The sequence below is a fragment of the Pogona vitticeps genome, chromosome 3, assembly GCF_051106095.1.
Source record: "Pogona vitticeps strain Pit_001003342236 chromosome 3, PviZW2.1, whole genome shotgun sequence".
Lineage (NCBI taxonomy): Eukaryota > Metazoa > Chordata > Lepidosauria > Squamata > Agamidae > Pogona > Pogona vitticeps.
In genome coordinates, this window is record NC_135785.1 from 98,479,917 (window position 1) to 98,499,723 (window position 19,807).

Genomic DNA, 19,807 nt, shown 5'->3' on the forward strand with positions numbered 1-19,807 from the left:
ATCTGCCACACGTTAACTAAGCTGCCACCAACCATTCCCTATAAGAAGTCACACAGACCAGGGATGGATTTTCAACAAATAAAAGAATAAGGTTTATTTAAAACAACACACAGGGAAAATAAATTGATCAGGTGAATAAGATATAGTAACGTGGCTTAGTTTCACTCATACATACACACAGTTTGGTTCACACAGAACCCTTAACTTGAAGCACAGACCCTGAACCTATCAGTTCTGGCTAACCAACAGACACCTGAACCTATCAGGTTGGTACTCTGACACACAGTAGTACCCTGTCTGACACACAGACTCCCACACCAGCTTCTTCTTCCCAGCTGCTGCTTCTTCACATCCCAGCGTCTTCTGAACTTCACCACACAGGCATCACATATATATATACAGTACAGCCCCTCCTCCTGATGTCCCGCCTTCCACTCCCCATAGGATGGAACTTTCCCTCCAAACCCATGACAGACAGGTAACATCAGTGCTGTATGTAACAGTCACTACAAAGGGTCTCCCCTTAGAAGATCCTCACTTGTTAGACATAAAGTCTGAGAATGCTGAAACACATGAGAAGGTGTCAGTCAAATCTCAGTCGGCAGGCGGGTTCATCCAGGAGATATCCCAGTCCCAAGTTATTAAAGACTGGGCTGTTTAACTGTTGTCACCAGCATTTTGAATTGGATTTAAAAATAAATCAGAAGCCACTGCAATTGTTTCAGCAAGGGAGTCTTGTGCTTCCAGTAGTTGGTCCTGTTAACAACGTGGCCACTCCATTTTAGTTTCCATTTCTGGAGATTTTTGAAAGACAGGCCCATCTAAAATGTATTGCAGTAATCCAGATGTGATACAACAGAGGCATGTGTTATTGTTACTAGATGCCAGGGAACGGACAAGTTATTTTTTCATCGGCCATGCCAGCTAAGGAATTTGGGGAGCAGTAGTGTTTAAAAACTACTTTCCCAAGATCTGCTAGCTATGTATGTTGCTGTGGGCTGTACCCTATTACTTGTGAGTCCATGAACTGTTAAAAATAGGCTCCACTTTCTTCTTGATATGACTGGGGCAGATTCTCTTTGGGCCTCCCTAATGCTGAGGGAGGCCCAAAGAGAAAGAACAAGAAAGCGGGCCTTCTCGGCAGTGGCCCCTCGCCTCTGGAACAATCTCCCCCCTCCGAAATTGGTCTGGCTCCTTTGCCCATTGTTTTTAAGAGCCAACTCAAGACCTGGCTCTTTAGGCAGGCCTTCCCTCCTGTCAGTTCTTAATTTATTGTTATCCTTATGGTTTAAATATTGTTGTTTATTTTATTTTATTATTCTTGTATATTGTTAGCTGCTCAGAGTAGACTTTGGTCTAGCTGGATATAAATAAAATAAATAAAATATATAAAATAATAAAATAAAATAAAATAAATAGATTCCTATTGAAATGTGAATCTGCTGCCTCCGTGTTTGATACATAACCAACCAACAAACTAACCAACCAACCAAAACAAACAAACAAACAAACAAACAAACAAACAAACAAACAAACAGATCTCTCCAGTTAATTAGGAGGGGCAAATGGTTAATAAGGTTTTTTCCCCTTCTGGAACCTTTCAATGCTTTCCTGTAGATCAAAATCTGCCAGTGAGTTCAGAAATGTAGCTCAGAAGGAAATTGTTCCCATCTGATTGACTGAAAAATTTCATGCTGCTTTTTTGCTGGAACCATTATTTTCAGGTGGTTGATGTTTGTTGAATAGCTGGTTCTGGAACACTGACATAGTTTGCTTTTTCTCTGGTACAGAATGAAGTTTTGACACTCACCAAGAGAGATACCTTGCACACTGAAACCTAATGGCCCTGCCTCATTCTTTTTAACTTGCAAACAGCGGGTGTAAGCACTTCGGAGTTCAGAAGGGAACCAGGCTCGTTGGCAGCAGCAGCAGGAACCTGTTTCAAGCCAAGTCACATGCCTGGTTTAAGAACGAATGTCCATTAATGCTGACACACAGATAATGACAGCCATTGCCTAGGGTCCTGTGCCCGAATCCAAATGTGCCACTTTTATTGAGTCACAAGACGGATGCACTTGACTGTGACAACCAAGAGATTCTTGCAACACATCCATCTGGGACAAATGTTGCTTTCCTAGGCTTGTCACACTTCCCATCTCTTTTCTCTTCATACTCTCTTGCTAAAGGTGTTATTTGTGTTAAACCCCTCCTGATTGTTCTGGCTCAGCAGGGGCCAGTGCTTAGTGACACTCAGGACCTCTTTCAGCTTTGCCATTCTATGGTTCTATAAGGACACTGTTTCTAAAATATACTCAGTCACAATTTTTTTCCAGGGGAAAAAATGAACTGTGCAATGCCATGGGAGAGAAGCAATCCATAATATGGCCTCATTAATTCTCCTGCTCCCTCGTTTTTTTAGAAAGTAGTTGGAACTCCTTTTATTTTAGGATGGACAAGATACTGCAAAATCTTTTCCAAACAGGTAAAAAAAAAAACACCTTGCAACCCAACCAATGTACTTGGAAGAAGAGACCTGCATTCCCACAACCACCTCTGCAATGAAAGTTTGGATGTGTTAAGAAACAATTTCAATAAATTCTTTCCAGCACACGAATTATCTGTGTTAAAAAGATTACTTGTTTGACTTTCAGCTGAATTACAGCTCTTAAAACAAGACTCCCTGGGGGATAACAGACAGCTGATTTAATTTTTAATCAGCATTTAAAAGCCTTTTTAATTCTTGTAAGTTGAGCCCATTTTCATTAATTTAAATAAAGAATGCCTCAAAATGTAAAAGGTCTCTAAACCTTGGAAAGCCCATACAAATCACAGCTTCAGCAAGGCACAGAGACTCTTTCTACTGTTTGCCAAGGGACTTATTAAACATAACATGAACTGCCTATGGTCAATTGAAATGTCACACAGAAAAAGATCTGTTGTCTCAGCAACGCATATGAACACATGGGGCTCCCATAGTAAAGTGGCTATGTAGCTTTTCCCCCTTGCTCATACCACTGTCTAGCTATATTAAAACCAGTGTCCAAACTTTGGCACACATTATTTAGAGATTAATGACAGTTTTAGCTGAATGAAAAAGAAGATGATTCCTCTATGCCTCCAAAGACATTTTGTTGGCAGAGGCAGAAGAACAAAGGGCAACCTCCAGCCAAGTTGTTTTGTCCCTTTAGCCAAAAAGTCCCAGAAGCACCTTTCCACACTCTTAAGTGTGGAAATACTACACAGAAAAAAGGCCAGAATTTGTTATTTTTTTTACTTTACTTTTATTAGATTTTTACCCCGCCCCCCCCCTAGATAAAGTCTACCCGGGGCGGCTTACACACATGATAAAAACATCACAATATAACAAATATTATAAAATCATTTAAAACATCATAATTTTAGCACTTACCTTAAATCATTGCCAATATGAGATAATTTAGAAAATAAAGAATAAAGATCAGTTAATTGACTGGAGGGAAGGCCTGCCTAAAGAGCCAAGTTTTTAAATGGCTTTTAAAAACACCCAGCGAGGATGCCAGACACATTTCTGTTGGGAGGCTGTTCCGTAGCTGAGGGGCCACTGCCGAGAAGGCCCGGTTTCTTGTTCTTTCTTTCCGGGCCTCTCTCGGTGTTAGGCCCCTCAGCTGTCTCTGCTGGCTATGCCGGGTGATTCAGGTAGATCTAGGTGGGAGAAGACGATCTGCCAAGTATCGAGGGCCCAAACCATTTAGGGCTTTGTATGTCATCATTAGCACTTTGAAGTCAATGCGGAAATGAATGGGCAGCCAATGCAAAGCGGCCAGAGTGGGGGAGATATGCTGATATTTCCTCACCCCACTAAGAAGCCTGGCTGCTGCATTCTGCACCATTTGAAGTTTCCTCATCAATGTCAAAGGCAGCTCCAAATAGAGTGCACTACAGTGGTCTAATCTTGAGATTACGAGTGCATGTATAAGAGTAGTGAGGGCCCCCCATCAAGATATTGTTGCAGCTGGGCAATCCGCCATAGATGAAAATAGGCGGAGCGGGCCACGGATGCCACCTGGGTTTCCATGGTAGGCATGGGGTCCAGATGTATCCCTAAGCTGTTAACCTCGCTCTTTGCAGTGAGATTCAACCCCCCCAAAGGAAAGGGAGTAACCCAAACCGCTAATGGAGGGACCATCCACCCTCAAGACCTCCATCTTGTCCGGGTTCAGCCTCAACCTATTCAGCTGCATCCATTGCAGTACAGTCTCCAGGCAGCACTGAAGGGACAGAATGGCATCCACTGAAGTAGGTGAAAAGGAGATGTTATCCTTTCATAATATCCAAAATCTGTTGCTTGAAGCAGTTGACAACCACTCTGCCCAATGATAGGGCTGGACCTGATGGGTGAATAGAAGGGTGTACGTATAATCTCCCATTGCATGCATTCAGTAGACTCACTATCCACCTTCTGGCCACAAACCTAATAGCAGTAAGCAGTAAATTCTTTATTTATGAGAAAGACTCATAAACTGCACATGTATAAGTCTCACACTGTACTGTTAGATACCCTGAACCAATCAGCTGTACAGATATGGGATCTCATACAGCACTGGGGGTTAGTGGTGGTAATTAGCCTAAGGCATGTTGGCATAAGAATAGTGCACACCAGGCATGATCTGCTCTTCCTCACACATGTGGGAAGTGGTTATTTCTTCTGCACAAGTCTGCAGGAACATTATCAGCAGTCACTGGCATATCTCTCCCCCCCCCCCGGCGCAGTTAGGTAGATTGTACACTTGGCAGTATTTACATTATTTTTCAGGAAGTAACAATAATATTCACAAAAAAATTGATATTCAGAACATTATAGCACAACATCTCTATGTAACTAAAAATATAAGGATAGATGGTGGAACATGTTATATGAAATGCCATTAGAACTTTATCTTAGAAAGGTTGAAACCCTTCATGCTCTTCTGTCCTACATGTGGACCCAGTCCATACATACTTCATAATTAGGTAAAGGTAAAGGTTCCACTTCACATTAGTCCAGTCATTTCCGACTCTAGGGGGTGGTGCTCATCCCTGTTTCCAAGCCATAGAGCCAGCATTTGTCCGAAGACAGTTTCCGTGGTCATGTGGCCAGCGGGACTAGACATGGAGCGCCGTCACCTTCCCACCGAGGTGGCACCTATTTATCTACTCACATTTTTACATGCTTTCGAACTGCTAGGTTGGCGGGAGCTGGGATAAGCGATGGGAGCTCACTCCTTTCCATGGATTCGATTTTACAACTGCTGGTCTTCTGACACTGCAGCACAAAGGCTTCTGCGGTTTAATACTTACATACTTCAAAATCTTATTGAGCCTGTATCTAAGGACGTTTGCAACCCCAAGAGAAGACGTACAGCCCAGTCTTACATATATCTGCGAAGAAGTAAGTTCACTAATGATTACTTTCAGATTAGGATGTTTAGGATTGTAAACTTAAATGCACAGTTGTCCAGGATGTAACATACCGAGGGAATCCAGACAGTGATTTTTATCCTGTTCTATTTCATGGTACGTAGGTGTGGCGATACCCCCTTTGTTGCCCCTATTTCTTTGGGCCTCACAAAGGTACACACGCCCTTTCGCTGCCACCAGGTATTCTTCTAATACCATTTCGAGTCCCACACAGGAACTGCCACCCCAAATAGGTCATATACTTTAGGAAGCAGGGTTTATGATTAAGAATTCTTTTATTGTTAACCAAAACAACAGGAAAATCATATATGAGTTTGTTCAGGTGTTAGTACTTTTCAGATCATACAGTCAATCACTTTACTATCAATTTTATATCTCTCTTGTTATGCTTATGCGTTCATTCCTGCTTGTTACATGTGTTTTACGTTCAATTTTCTCTCCTAAACCTCTTTAACCTGTTCCTAAACCCTAACCTTCTCTGTACATCTTCTGGTCCCTGACTCTTTCTACCTCTCCCTAACTCCAACTGTCCCTAACTGTTTCTTCAGCTTCCTCTAACTGTCCCTCTAACTCCGCCCCTCCTGCTCTATCCTTGGCTCCTCCCCCTTAGCTGCTGTGATGGACAGGCAGGAATGATGTCACCTTTTTGGATTCCGCTACAAAAGGTGTTTTCCTTATTGCCACCTTTTGTATTGTATCTTTCTCATGTTTTTAAACTACATGTAATCAGCACTCCTCCACTTTCCTTTTCCAGTAGGCACTGGAGGAAAAAAAAAGTCTGAAGGGGAAATCGAATCATAATAGAATGAAAGGATACACTATCACTGCTCTCATAGGTTACAAAGTAAAATGTGCTTAACATTGTCCCACAACTTTCTGTGATTGAGATCCAAATATTTTTTTTTAAATGTGGGAAAACAAGCATCATTATATTCTAATTATGGAACTTGGGAAGGCAGGGGATTGTAGCATGGAAATTCACCAATTCCTCCTGGAATTTCACATAAATTGTGTTGAGATATGTTGTGCGCCGTTATAGAAGAAGGAAAGTGGCATGCCTCATCTCACCCAGGAGCACCCTAAAATTCCCATACGCTCTTCCCCCAATCAAGTTAAAAAAATAGTATATCTTAAGTTATACTTATTCAGTATATTGCAATGAAATGATTAAATGCATCACACACACCAGGTTTCAGACATCTTTGATATTTAACACACATGAGAAAACCTCAAGAGCTGACATGTTATTCTGCACAATGCATTGTGTGCTGCTTTGAAATGAAGAGTAAATTCTATCTCTTTAAAAACAAACCTGTTTCAAATTAAAACAAGAACTCATTATCCCAGGACATGTGATCTTTCACTTATTAAGGCTCTAGCTTTCTTATCAGGTGACATTAATGGAATCACTGACCTGTATCAAAAGAGGTGTGTGTGTGGGAAATCCCACACATGCATGCACTTTGCTGAAGCAATCACCTTTTACCCCAGAGACAGATCAGATCAAGTTTAATACGGTCATAGACCAATATCCAAACGTACAAGTAAATGTACAAAAACAGTAAAACATATATATAAAAACATGTACTAAGTTAAAAGCATCCTAACAAAGTAATGCATTATACTACCTTAGTCTCCCTTTCAGGTTCCTTTCATAACTAAAATTAAGCAGTTTTTAAAACTTTCCTTTCAGGGATTTTAACAGCAGCTGCAAGGAATTTCACCACATTGTACCAGATATCTATCTTGCACCCAGACAGCAATGAAAGCATATAAAAAGCACTGGGAAGCACTAACTCAAAGACAATACTTGCTGGCTTTGGCCTCTTTAATATCTATAGGCAGCCTGATAAAAGGAAAGTGTTTGATGTTGTTCCCAGAATGGAATGATGTTCAATTACAGTACTATAATAATAGCTTTAAGCAATTTAAATTTGTGTTGCAGCTTTTTTAATTTTGAAAGAAATAATAATAATAATAATAATAATAATAATAATAATAATAATAATAATAATAATAATAATAATAATAATAATAATAATAAATAAATCTTTTAAGCTTTGGTCAGGAGGCTCTGACCCTGCCAAGTGGCAAATCCTGTTTCCCAGGCTCTTCAGATATCACTGGACAATTTACTAACCTGTGTTTTAACGGTGGCAAATTAAGAGCAGCGATGCACCATTTTGGCCACTGTTTCCTTAGTCCCATCTGTCCTGCTTTCCAGGACACCTAGGGCACAGACAGGCAGGATACACAGGACAGTGAACTAATGGATCTAACCTTGTTAACGTAAATCATAGTAGCCAGAATCCAAGTGAGTAATTATGCTGGTATAAATCCATAAGCATGTTTCAGCCATGCATTGCCACTAGTTAAGTTGGTGTTTGCATTTCCTAGCATGTGCCAAGGCATGGGCCTGCTATGCAACAGGAAATCTACTCCTACATCTAAATACACTCCTACATTTTTAACTACTGTATTGGCAATTCACTGCTTAGTATTATGTTGATAGACTTTGTGCTGATGTTGTAGGATTCTAGCCACCTTTTAAAAAATATATGTTGGTAAGGCAAATTGAAAAGGTTCAACACACTAATAATAATAATAATAATAATAATAATAATAATAATAATAATAATAATAATAATAATAATAATAATAATAATAATAATAATAAAATAAATAATAAATAATAAATAATAATAATAAATAATAATAGTAATAGTAATAATAGTAATAGTAATAGTGTGCGGGCAAGTCAGTTATGACTTATGGTGGCCCTTTCCTGGGCTTCATAGGTAAAGAGTAAGTAGAAGTGGTTTACCATTCCCTGCTTCTGGGGACATCTTTTAACTGTACAGCTTGCCCAAGGCTACAAAGGTTGGCTGTTTTCACAGGATGTGCAATGGGGAATCAAACTCACATCTCAGATACCTAAAGCACTGAGCTATCCAGTCAGCTAGTGACAATTTACCATAAATTTAAAAGGGAGTAAGTGAGGACTCTGCCAAATAATTTTAATTTTAGTTCTGGAGCTTTACCAGTGTAGTGCAGTAGACAAATTAACAGATTAGGAATCAGGCAATCTGGGTTTGAATCCCCACTTGGCCATGGAAACTCACTGGAAGGGGAGGATGGGTGGCACCGATAAAATAATTCCTTAAATATCTTACTTATCTTCAAAGCCCTATTTAGGGCCATTGTTCATCAGGTGCAACTTGACAGCATGTAACATACACACAATCTTGCCCAACAAGGTTTCACATAGTTGAAATAATATTAGCTGTGGGTCTGATGGCAATTTTAATTGTATTTTAATTGTATTTTAATTATTTTATCTTTTACTGTGTTGAATTTTCATTATTGTAAGCCGCCCAGAGACCTCTGGGTAGTGTGGGTGGCATATAAATTGAACGAACGAACGAACGAACGGACGAACGGACGAACGGACGGACGGACGGACGGACGGACGGACGGACGGACGGACGGACGGACGGACGGACAGACAGATAGATAGATAGATAAATAGATAAATAGATAAATAAATAAATAAATAAATAAATAAATAAATAGTAAACAAGGTGATGGGAAGATTCTATGTATCTGATGATTTGATGGCATCCTTAAGCATCCACAAAGAAAACTGAAGTGGCAATAAAATTTTGAGAGTAGTACAAAGCCCAAGTAAGGCCAGTGGATTGTGTGTCTTCGGGATCTTAACAAATGTTTGTGAAATTCCTAGAAATATGTTAGTAGAGACATTAAGTTAGGGCTCCATGAAAAAGATATTTGGTTCTTCATAATGCACCTGATTTGTCACTGATGCTATTTTCCCAACCATTCATACAATGTAAGGCTTGCCTTTTCAAATAGTGACAGAATCTGTTACTTTCTGGAGGGTAGGGTGTCCCTGCCTTGCAGCACAGTTTATTTTAGGAATGTGCACAGGCCCAGCAGCAATTTGCAGTGCTGCTATATTTTTTTTAATTTTTTTAATTAATTACACTTATATACCACCCATCTAATGGAAAACTTTGTGCACGGCAGGAGAGGAAGCTGAATATGTTCCTTATGTGTTGTCTCCAATGCATTTTTGGTATCACCTGGCAGGACAAAGTTCCCAATAGAGCAGTCCTAGAACGAGCTTGAATTTTTAGCATGTATACATTACTAAAACAGCGCCATCTACATTGGCTCGGGCATGTCATGAGAATGGCTAATGGTCGAATTCCAAAAGATCTCCTGTATGGAGAATTAGTGCAGGGAAATCACACCACAGCTGCGCTACAAGGATATCTGCAAGCGGGATCTGAAGACCGTAGGAATGGACCAGATGGGAAACCTTGACATCTGAGCGTTCAGCCTGGAGGCAGGTGGTGCAGCATGGCCTCTCCCAATTTGAAGAGACCCTTGTCCAGCAGGCCAAGGCGAAGAGGAAGTCCCAAAAGCTGCAAAATCAGGGAGTTGGACAGGGGACAGACTGTATTTGTCTTCAGTGTGGAAGGGATTGTCACTCTCGAATTGGCCTTCTTAGCCACACTAGACACTGTTCCAAGTCCTCCATACAGAGCATGTTACCATAGTCTCTCGAGACTGAAGGATACCTACACACAATGACAAACTACTACTCTGGACAATTTACAGCAATTAAAACTCCATGCCCTCCCACCATGACTGAAAGCAAACAAATGTTAACAAAAGAAGCCCCTGAGCTAAACAAACATACAATGTAAATATAATGGCTCAGCAAATTTATGATGGAGGACAATATATATTTTTCAGCTTGTTTTGGGGAGGCAGGTTTAGTCTGTGTCACTTCACATAGGAAGTTCATTTCTGCAATCAGAACCCCTTTCTAGAAGCGTTCAGTTAGGCTATTGATTAAATACCTCCACACAGAAAGACACAGAGCTGTGGAGGAGAAACTCCAGCAAGGAAGTTGATCTCCACATATTTATCAAAGGATTTTCTCAGACTTCCTGTTGAGAAGTAATTCTTTTTGTGAAGAGGCTTTTTAAAATGAAGTGTGGACACAGATCCTGGTAAGCTCTGTGCTCCTTAATGATAAATAGGGAAAAACGAGGGCTGACATTTCCTTCCATCTGTAAGAGTGCTTACATAGGACAATTTAAATTGTTTTCATTTCTGCAACATGCAGGGATTTCCAGTTCCTCCCTTTAGTCTACCGATACTGAGAGCATCAACAGTCAACTAATAAAGGCAATCAGATCTTTTTAAGAATGGTGGTTCATGTCTACAAGCATGACATGTGATGTGATGTGATGTGATACTGCTAAAGCAATGAAGATGCACCTAGGTAAACCTGACAGGACACTATGTTGATGAAATGCAATTTATAAATAAGAAGGTTTTCCTCTTATCAGATTACAGTTCTGGTTTATTGTAGGTGGCCCAACTCCTTAGGACTGAGCTTTCTATTAGACCCAAGCATATGATTTTCAATTGTTTTTGTGACATCCGAGAAACAAAAACAAGGTTAATGGGGTTCTATGGTTGGCTGGAATGCAACTCTATATTTCATGTGTGGAGCAGCTACATTTCCCTTTGCTTTTTCTCTCAAGTCTCCTTTTTCCTCTCTCTTTTGGCACATGTCCCTCTGAAAGAAGTGCTAGTAAATGCTAAATTTCCAAATATTCTCTCTTTCTTCTAACAGCACTCTGAAAGAGTGATCTACAATCTGTGTTATGGAAGAACACAGAAAGAAGTACTAGCTTTTATTCAGACAAGCAAAAACCTGTCCTGGACCCACAGGAAATCTAGTGTGAATAAAACTGCCTGGAATCTTTAAGTTATCTGCTTCAGTCATCACGTCTCCAGAAGAATAAGGTCAGAACTAATATATCCCTTCTTCTCACTTCATTAGACACTGAACATTGATCTGATGAAAGAATGCAGTAGCTTGCTAACACAGCCAGCATCATGCCTCTTGGTTGTACATCTGTTCTGGGCAACTTTTATAAGGGCACATCCACACTGGCAGAATAGCTCACTATTTGGATCACTTTTGGTACTATTTGGTTTAAAATGTCTACATGTGTTTTGATTTAGAGTGATCCATCTTGTGCCTTTTTAGAGCTGCTCTGTTCTTTTTGGCAAACTAGTAGGGATACAGAGTGTGTGTGTTTTTGTTTGTTTTTTGCACAATTCAGAACATTCATAATCAGCCCATTCTATAGTTCACGTGAATGATTAATCTGCACAAAAATAATGCTATGGGCAGTGTTATTGGAGGTGACAACCCTGTGATGTGTTTGATGGGTTGTGGCATTGAAAGGGATGACAAAGAACCTTCCTCCTCTATTTTCATCTACTGTTCATTTAAAAAATTTAAAGTATTTTTTTCCTATTGAAGCAGTAAATAAACAAGTTGCATTGGTGGTGTTATGTTAGGTAGATGCATTGCTCTTTTGCTGTGTCACCTGATTTATTTAATAACAAAAAAAATGATGGCCACAGGAAAGGGTGGGCAAGGGGCAAAAGGGGTGTCATTAATTGAAGGGGGGACAAATTGGGACAATCCAATGACTGGTCTGGACCCTTCTCATAGGATAAAAACATTGATCAGTGTGAACAGAAGGGTCGCTCAGGTGAGAAATAAAATAGATGGCACTAAAGATAATCTTTTAAGCACAAAACAGCCTGCTTCATCTTACCCTTTCTGGACATGCCCTTAGTTTAGTCATGTAGTGCCCCTTAAATAATTGTGGAGATTATGAAAGATTTTTGCAAGTATCTTTTCAATGAAGTGTTTTTAAGGCTATTCGTCCAGTTCTGCCTAACAGAGGAAGTTTCACCACCAGGTGTCCCTAGGTGTCAAGCTATAGAGGAGCACTTCCTGGAAGGCAGCAGCTCTTCCTTGGCGGCAACAATTCACTTTCTAGGCCCACCTAGGCCTTGTTTCACAGGAACCATAAAGAACTGAAGATAGTTACCTGATGCTAAAGGGAGGCATGGGAGAACCAGGAAATACAAAGGATCTTGCAATGTTCCCAGTTCAAGCTACAGATTTCTGGACTTAGCATTCACTCATGTATCTTATGCTTTCCTGTGACAGCTGAAAAAAAGAATTGCAGGCATTATATGGAAGCATGGTCTCTCCCTTCAATTTGCAACCATTTCACACTCTGTGTGGGCAGGTGCCACCTTCTGGGCACACCTGGCAAACCTCTCACCCCCCCCCCCAACAAACATTGCAGAATGTCAGCATTCATCAAAAAAAATAATTTGCACTGACTTGGTGGTTTCCTCCCACATATTTCCTGTCCTGCTGCTGACGTTTTTCCAGCATTTGTGAATACCTAACAAGCTATACATATGTATTGTGCTCCCATTTTTAAAGAAGTAACAAAAATGCAGATTTTATCATTTGCAATGAACTGTTTGACTGTTGTGATGAAATCTAAAACTCTAAAGTGGGAGGGTTGGGGAGATTTTTTTTATTTTTTATTTTTTATTGAGAAAAACAAATATGTCATTTAGTGGGATTAAAGAAAGGTAAAGAGGAAGAGTTTGTATTCCCCCCTCCCTTTTATAAGCACAAAGTACAGATGGCCCTGCTCTGTTATATTTATCACAGCAGGAAGGCCTTGGTGTTCTTACAGTTTAGGCAGTTATTTTTGGCAGGGTAGTGCTGTGAAAAGGAGTGAATGACATCATTGTTTCACCTGCATTCATTCTGCAGTCAGCTTCATCTGTCGCTACAGATCTAAATGATGGCAGGTAAAAAAAACCCCTAATACCATTTTCAATCTCCTATGTCTTTTGTGTGCTTTGCAGGGAAAGGGCAGAGGGCCATGGCTAGTTTGTTGCATGCTTTGTATCTGGCAGGCACCAGTGAGAATAAATGGGCTTACTCAGTTTTGTTTTCTTTTTTTAAAAAAAAAAAACACAACACCTTGCAATATAAATTACTCTGAAGAACAAAATCAGAAATATGCTCCATGGAAAACATGAGAGTAGCCCAAAGACCATGCCTTTTGGATCACAATTGGTCTATGTATCTGAATCATGGTGCACAGATTTTCTTGGAATTATACCATACCAGACTGTATGTGTAGTGTACTATGTCTTAGAATATAGTATAATATAGGGACAGACCCCTGCCTATTGAAAGACAGCATATCCTGAAGATAACTAGGACAGAACCCTTCTCCCTGGCATGCTGGTGGGTGGCTTGTAGGAGACTATTTAGGTTTTCCTCCCCTCTCCCCCCCCATTTGATACGTGCGGCGGAGGGGAGGTAAAATTTAGTTTGTAAATAAAAAGGACATGATTTGCATATGTTGATACAGTATACAGATGTAAAATTGGAAATTATGTATAAACAGAGTTATAATGCATCTCTCCCAAATGGTGCTGAGTGTGGCTCCTGAGTTGGCTATCGAGGTGCCACTGTTAACTGTGGATGGGCCCCTTGTGGGTCTTTATCTTAACATTAGATTTAAAGCACAAACTCTTTCAAATAGAGGAACCCTTCAAATAAGGAACTGTCCTCTCTAAAAGAAAACACGAGGTAACTGACATTTCCCATCCCTATTCCAAATCAGTGGCTTGAATTTTTACAAGAGGAGAAGAAGGTGGAGGGTGGGGAAAAGATTTACAGGCAGCCTCCTCAGGGATAAGTACCATGAGGTTTACCTGGGAATCATCCTGGGTAAATAGGTACAGTTCTCAATAAGTACTAGGGATTGTATAAAAAGACAAAACCAGCAGTCCTCCTGAAAAATGGGCAGCCATAAAAATTAAATAGCTTAGTTGGGTATAAATAGTTCTCACAAAACCTATCACAAGTCTCTTTTTGACAGCAGGATCTTATCAAATTAAGTCTGAAAAAAAACTTCACTCAAATAGAAGAGATCACAAAGCCCTAGAAACAATATCCAAAGGGTGAATAGATGTCAAATAAAAAATAGATGTTCTACAAGACATGCTTCTCGGGTACCGTGTGTTCTGATGTACTCTAGCTAGTCTGTAAAGCAGTACAGACACAGATGGCACAGTACTATAAATGAATAAATAAATAAATAGCCAGTTCTTTGCATTCTGTCTTTGCACTGAAGTTCTAGGCCAGATCACAAGTTACGGTTACCATGGGGATGGAATCAGAAAAAAAAATTCCCTAGAGGAAATGATTTCTCACCCAGGCTTTAATGTTTCCTGAAATGGATGCTTCATCTTCTGGTTTTGCCTTTCCTCCCTCCCTCCATGATCCCCATGACCACCATGGTTGCCAGGTTATCAGCATCCCAAAGTCTGTAATCGCAGCTTAGTGATGTCACACAAGAGGGTCTGATGATATGAGATGGATGACAAAGCAAAGCGCAAAAAAAAAAAAAAAAAAAAAAAAAAACTAGATCAGAGCCCATAACTATGAAGTTCAAAACATACAGGGCGTGGTGTGTCAGAGAAATTTGGACGGAACTATTTTTAAACTATATAGTATTACTCAACTTCCATTCTGCAGAACCTCTAGAATCAAGATTCAAAGGTAATACAATTATTGATGATGTAACTACTCCATTTATCTCAGTTAAATCACATGTTTGTTTGTTTGTTTATTTCTTCATTAATACCATTAAAAAATACTGCTTTTCAGCAACAAGCTCTTAATGCAGTTTGCCTAATAAAAGATCAATTCCAAAAATGTCACCAGTAATTTGCTTTCTTTCTTCAACTGATCAGTCAACATCTACACACACATACCATATAAATATAAACCATTTTTTCACATATCACTGGGAGATGAGGAATAAAGGAATCAAATAAGCTTCATGAGGAAGAAAATTTCAGACCCTAGAAGGAATGAAAACGAAACTACTGCCCAGTGTTGTTCACATCATGTCATATAGGCAGGGTGCTTTAGAACAGTGATTCCCAGTCTTGGGTCCTCAAATGTTATTGGATGAAGACTCCCAGAGGCCATTACCACTAGCCATGCTGGCTAGGATTTCTGGGAGTTGTAGTCCAAGAACATCTGGGGAGCCAAGATTGGGAACTGCTGCTTATGAAAAATTGAATAATCAACAGATTTGTATGGGAGAAAGCAATCCTTTGGGGTGGGAGGAAGCTGATGCCAGGCCACTCCTGGTTTTAAGGGTTGAAATCAACACCTTGATCTGGCTTGGAAGTAAGTCATGACATAAAACCAGTGTTGCCTGCATACTTTGTGTACAGAATGTAGTTCAGTTTAGAACAGCCATACACTTTTTTTTTTTAATTCAAAGAGTCCCACAGTTCAATCTTGCCCCCTCCCAGGTAGGGCTAGGGCAGATGCTTGCAAAAATCTCAAAAGAACCACTACTGTCAAGGTAGATGTCATTAAACAAGATGAAACAATTATGTAATTCAGTGTAAAGCAACTTCCTAAGCAACCAGTGCTGGACTTAACCATATCACCAAGTCTCAAAATCTGGCAAAAGTAAAGGCAGACATCAAAACAGCAGCCTTCCAAATGATGAAGCAGCCAAAAGAAACTGTGTTTGAGGGGGAAAGTCTGCCATTCCAAACAGGAACCATATGTTTAATAGTCCCTAACAGTGTCTCAAACTTAATTACGTTTTTTTTTTGGGGGGGGGGACAAAAAACTGGAAAATGAGAACACTGGGAAATATGACTAGATACTACAGAAGGGGGCATTAAGTACTTGGCTACCACCGTTTTAATACACTGACTATTTGAATGGCCAGGGTTTTTGTTTTTTTTTCCAAAAATAGAGCTGAACTTCTTGTTTCTGAAATGGAGGACATGCTTAAATGTCATGCTGTGGAAAACAATGTTCCAGGTTTCTTCTACAACAATACTGCTTGTCCTTTTCTAATACATTAAAAGCTCTTCATTTTAAAAACCCTACAAGGACTTTACAACAACTTTGTATGGGTGGACTGAAGAGCCTACATGTTATATCTTGGTTACAGAAAATCATGCTTTGCTATGGAAAATGAAGATATGAACATGCTGGATGCAACCTTTCAAAGTCCAGGCTTCTAATTAGAGCTGCAGGCATTCGTCCATAATCAGCTCGAGTGTTAAGTGATTAATAGGCAAAGGACAAGTCTAATGGCTAAGAGCAAATGTAACTGAAGCAATTATGAGTTTGTTTATTTATTTTGGAATGTATGAATTGTCTTTCATCCTCAATAGGACACCCCCCCCCCCAAAGTAATGCAATTAAAAGATGCATTTATTCTACGAGACCATTTTGATTCTGGTATGCTCCTGCGATAGGAAATGAAGAAAAGGCACCACGTTGTTATCTTTCAAAAGCATCTATATTGATATGTTAATATGTGTTCAAATATACAGAATTAAACTATCATCTTAAAAAGAAAACTATCAGCAGCCTGAATTCTAATACTGTATATATTTCCTATATGTACAGTATATATATATATTTCCTGTTAATTACATTTATTTAAAATATTTTTACCCCTTAAAAAGGACCCATGACTTACATCATTAGAAGACAGTATTTAAAGCTAACAACACCTGGTGTATAAATACAAAAAGATATAAGATACTAAAAGCATAAGCAAGACCATAACATACACTATACAGAAGGTGGGAACAAGACACTGAGTGTTAAGCTGTTGCTTTTTCTCACTCCTCTTTCTCAGACTGACAAAATTATGCTTTAACAGTCAAATGTCTCTCTGGAAAAGTGATGGGAAGCTTGATTATGATCCAGACAGCATGTTCTAAGACAGAGGATCCCCTGTTTTGAAAATAAACTGTGAATCAGAGCTCATTTTCCCCATAAGCAGAGGTGCAGATCTGGAAGCTGACTGGTCTTCCACCTGGCTAAACCCCTCACAGAGATGAATACTCTTATCAATAGGATAGTCCAGTTGGATGCAGTCCTAAACCAATGTTATTTGGGCGATTGGCAGGCTTACCAAATTTTAATCAAGACTTGGAAGGTGAAGGTTCTGTTTCTACCAAGCCATGAAGCTCATTGGTAGGGGGAAGATTTCTATGACTTTTCACATTTCCCCTGCAACCTTCATTGAAGCCCATAAGCAAGTTCAAACATGTTTATGAGTTATCTGGCCTTTCTCACCAAATTATTCATGAACATCTTCAAACCCACCCATAAGCTCAAACAAAGGTTGCTGGGGAAATGACATGTCATAGAACTCCTCCCCCTACTCATTGGATAAAGTTGAGCCAGTCCATCACATGTTGACCTACTTCACAAGGTTATTGTGAAGCTAATGTGGGGAGGTATGTTGCATTTTTTTTGATGAAAGGCAGGATGTAAGTGGAACAAATAAGTAAAACATGGCCTGGGAGGACCACTTTGCCCACCCCACCCAAAAGGCTGCCTAAAACTCTTTGGAATGCCACATGTATGCATACATCTTGGGTTCTGTTGCTGACACTGCTGTTTTACTGTTCTTACAGTTTTCCTATCACCCAGAATTGATCCCTCCAGATGCTTTGAACTACAGTTCCCATTAGCCTCTGCCAACATGGCCAGTCGACAAGGATGGTAGGGATTGCACACCAAAGCAATTCTACAAAGATCCAGCTAGTGGAGGTGGCTCTTTGGGAATGCTCAGATACAGGGAACACAACTCAAAGGAGACTCATCTCCAGACTGGTACATTAGAAGCTTTTATCACACATACACATGCTCCATTGTCATCAACAATAACCGTGTCTCCATGAAAGGATTGTTGCCCCCATTTTAAACTTGTAGGTCTTGGGTTTATATATTTGTCCTTGATAGATTTCATTTCCTCTTTACCAGCCCAGCTCTCCAGGCTTGAGATAATGCTGAAGGTATTTGCTGCTAATGTTTGGAGAAACAATGAACCCTTCTCGTAATATCCTCTAATAGCCTGTATAGGAGATGCTCTTAAAACCATTGAAAGCAGGAACAGATGTTTACAGAAATGGTCTGATTATAGACCAAAGAAACAAAGACTCCTATCATTAAAGGACTGGGCAAGAGGAGAAAAATATTAAACAAAATCAACAGTCAGCTAAGATGAAACAAGGTGCAGGTACAAGGAAAGTACTGCTCTCCAGGATTCGCTTAGCTTTTGTTCCTGGGACCTTTCTACACATACAGTGATGCCTATCACAGCTGCCTAACCACAAATTTAGACTGGCATGTGCATGTTGTCTGGATGTCTGATGCACAGATCAAGAGGTTTGTGAACTACAATTTGGGCTCAGACTTCTCAGTAATTAGGGATTGAGAATAATTATTTTATTAATAACTGCAAGGCAACTTACTAAATTCATCCTTCTTGCACAATTAGGCTGCCTTTATCTCAATGATATAACATAATGGGAATTTTGAAAGCCTTGTGAGATGATCTGCCGGAGACAACATAAAGTCTAGGGTCCTTTCCCCTTAAGCAAAGCACACAGATATAGGAACTGCAGAAGGACAAGCTGATGGTTAAGAAAAAGGCAAACAACCCATCCAAGGCTTAACATTGTTTAATTTCCATGACTGTTCAGGAGCAGTTGTCTTAGTTCTGAACAAATTTTGCATAAATCATGTAATATGTTAGTTTCTATGGATGAAAAGAGCCGATACGGATTAAATGGTTTTCAATGCATTCCTATGGGAAATGCAGATTCGACTTAAGAACTTTTCGACCTGAGAACTGCCTTCCAATACGGATTAAGTTTGTAAGTTGAGACCCCACTGTACAGACTTGGGTCTAAGCAGTGAGTTGAAGCTTTCCTAGGGACTCTCATGGCAGACGCAGCCCTGTATCTGCTTGGGGTTGCTATCTTAAGTATTACAAAAAGGAAACACAGTCTGAGATTTTAAGTGCTTAAGATGTTTACATTTCAGGTGTTCTAGGACTACCTTAGTACATGCGCTTGTAATCTCAAGATTAGACCACTGTAATGCGCTCTACGTGGGGCTGCCTTTGAGGCTGCTGCGGAAACTACAGGGGGTGCAGAATGCTGCGGCTAGACTTATCAGTGGCGTGAAAAAATACCAACATATTTCTCCCACTCTGGCCGCACTGCATTGGCTGCCCATCCGTTTCCGCATCGACTTCAAAGTGCTGATGCTTTCGTATAAAGCCCTAAACGGTTTAGGGCCTCGATACTTGGTGGAACGCCTTCTCCCACCAAGTTCTACCCGTGTCACTCGCGCGAGTCAGGAGGTGAGGCTGAGGAACCTAACGCCGAGGGAGGCCCGGAAAGAAAAGACAAGAAATCGGGCCTTCTCGGCGGTGGCTCCTCTCCTCTGGAATAACCTTCCCCCTGAGATTCAGGCCGCCCCCTCGCTGGGTATCTTTAAAAAACAATTAAAAACACTGATGTTCCGGCAGGCTTTCCCCACCGCCAATTCCTGACCTTCCCTATTTTTCCTTTGCCC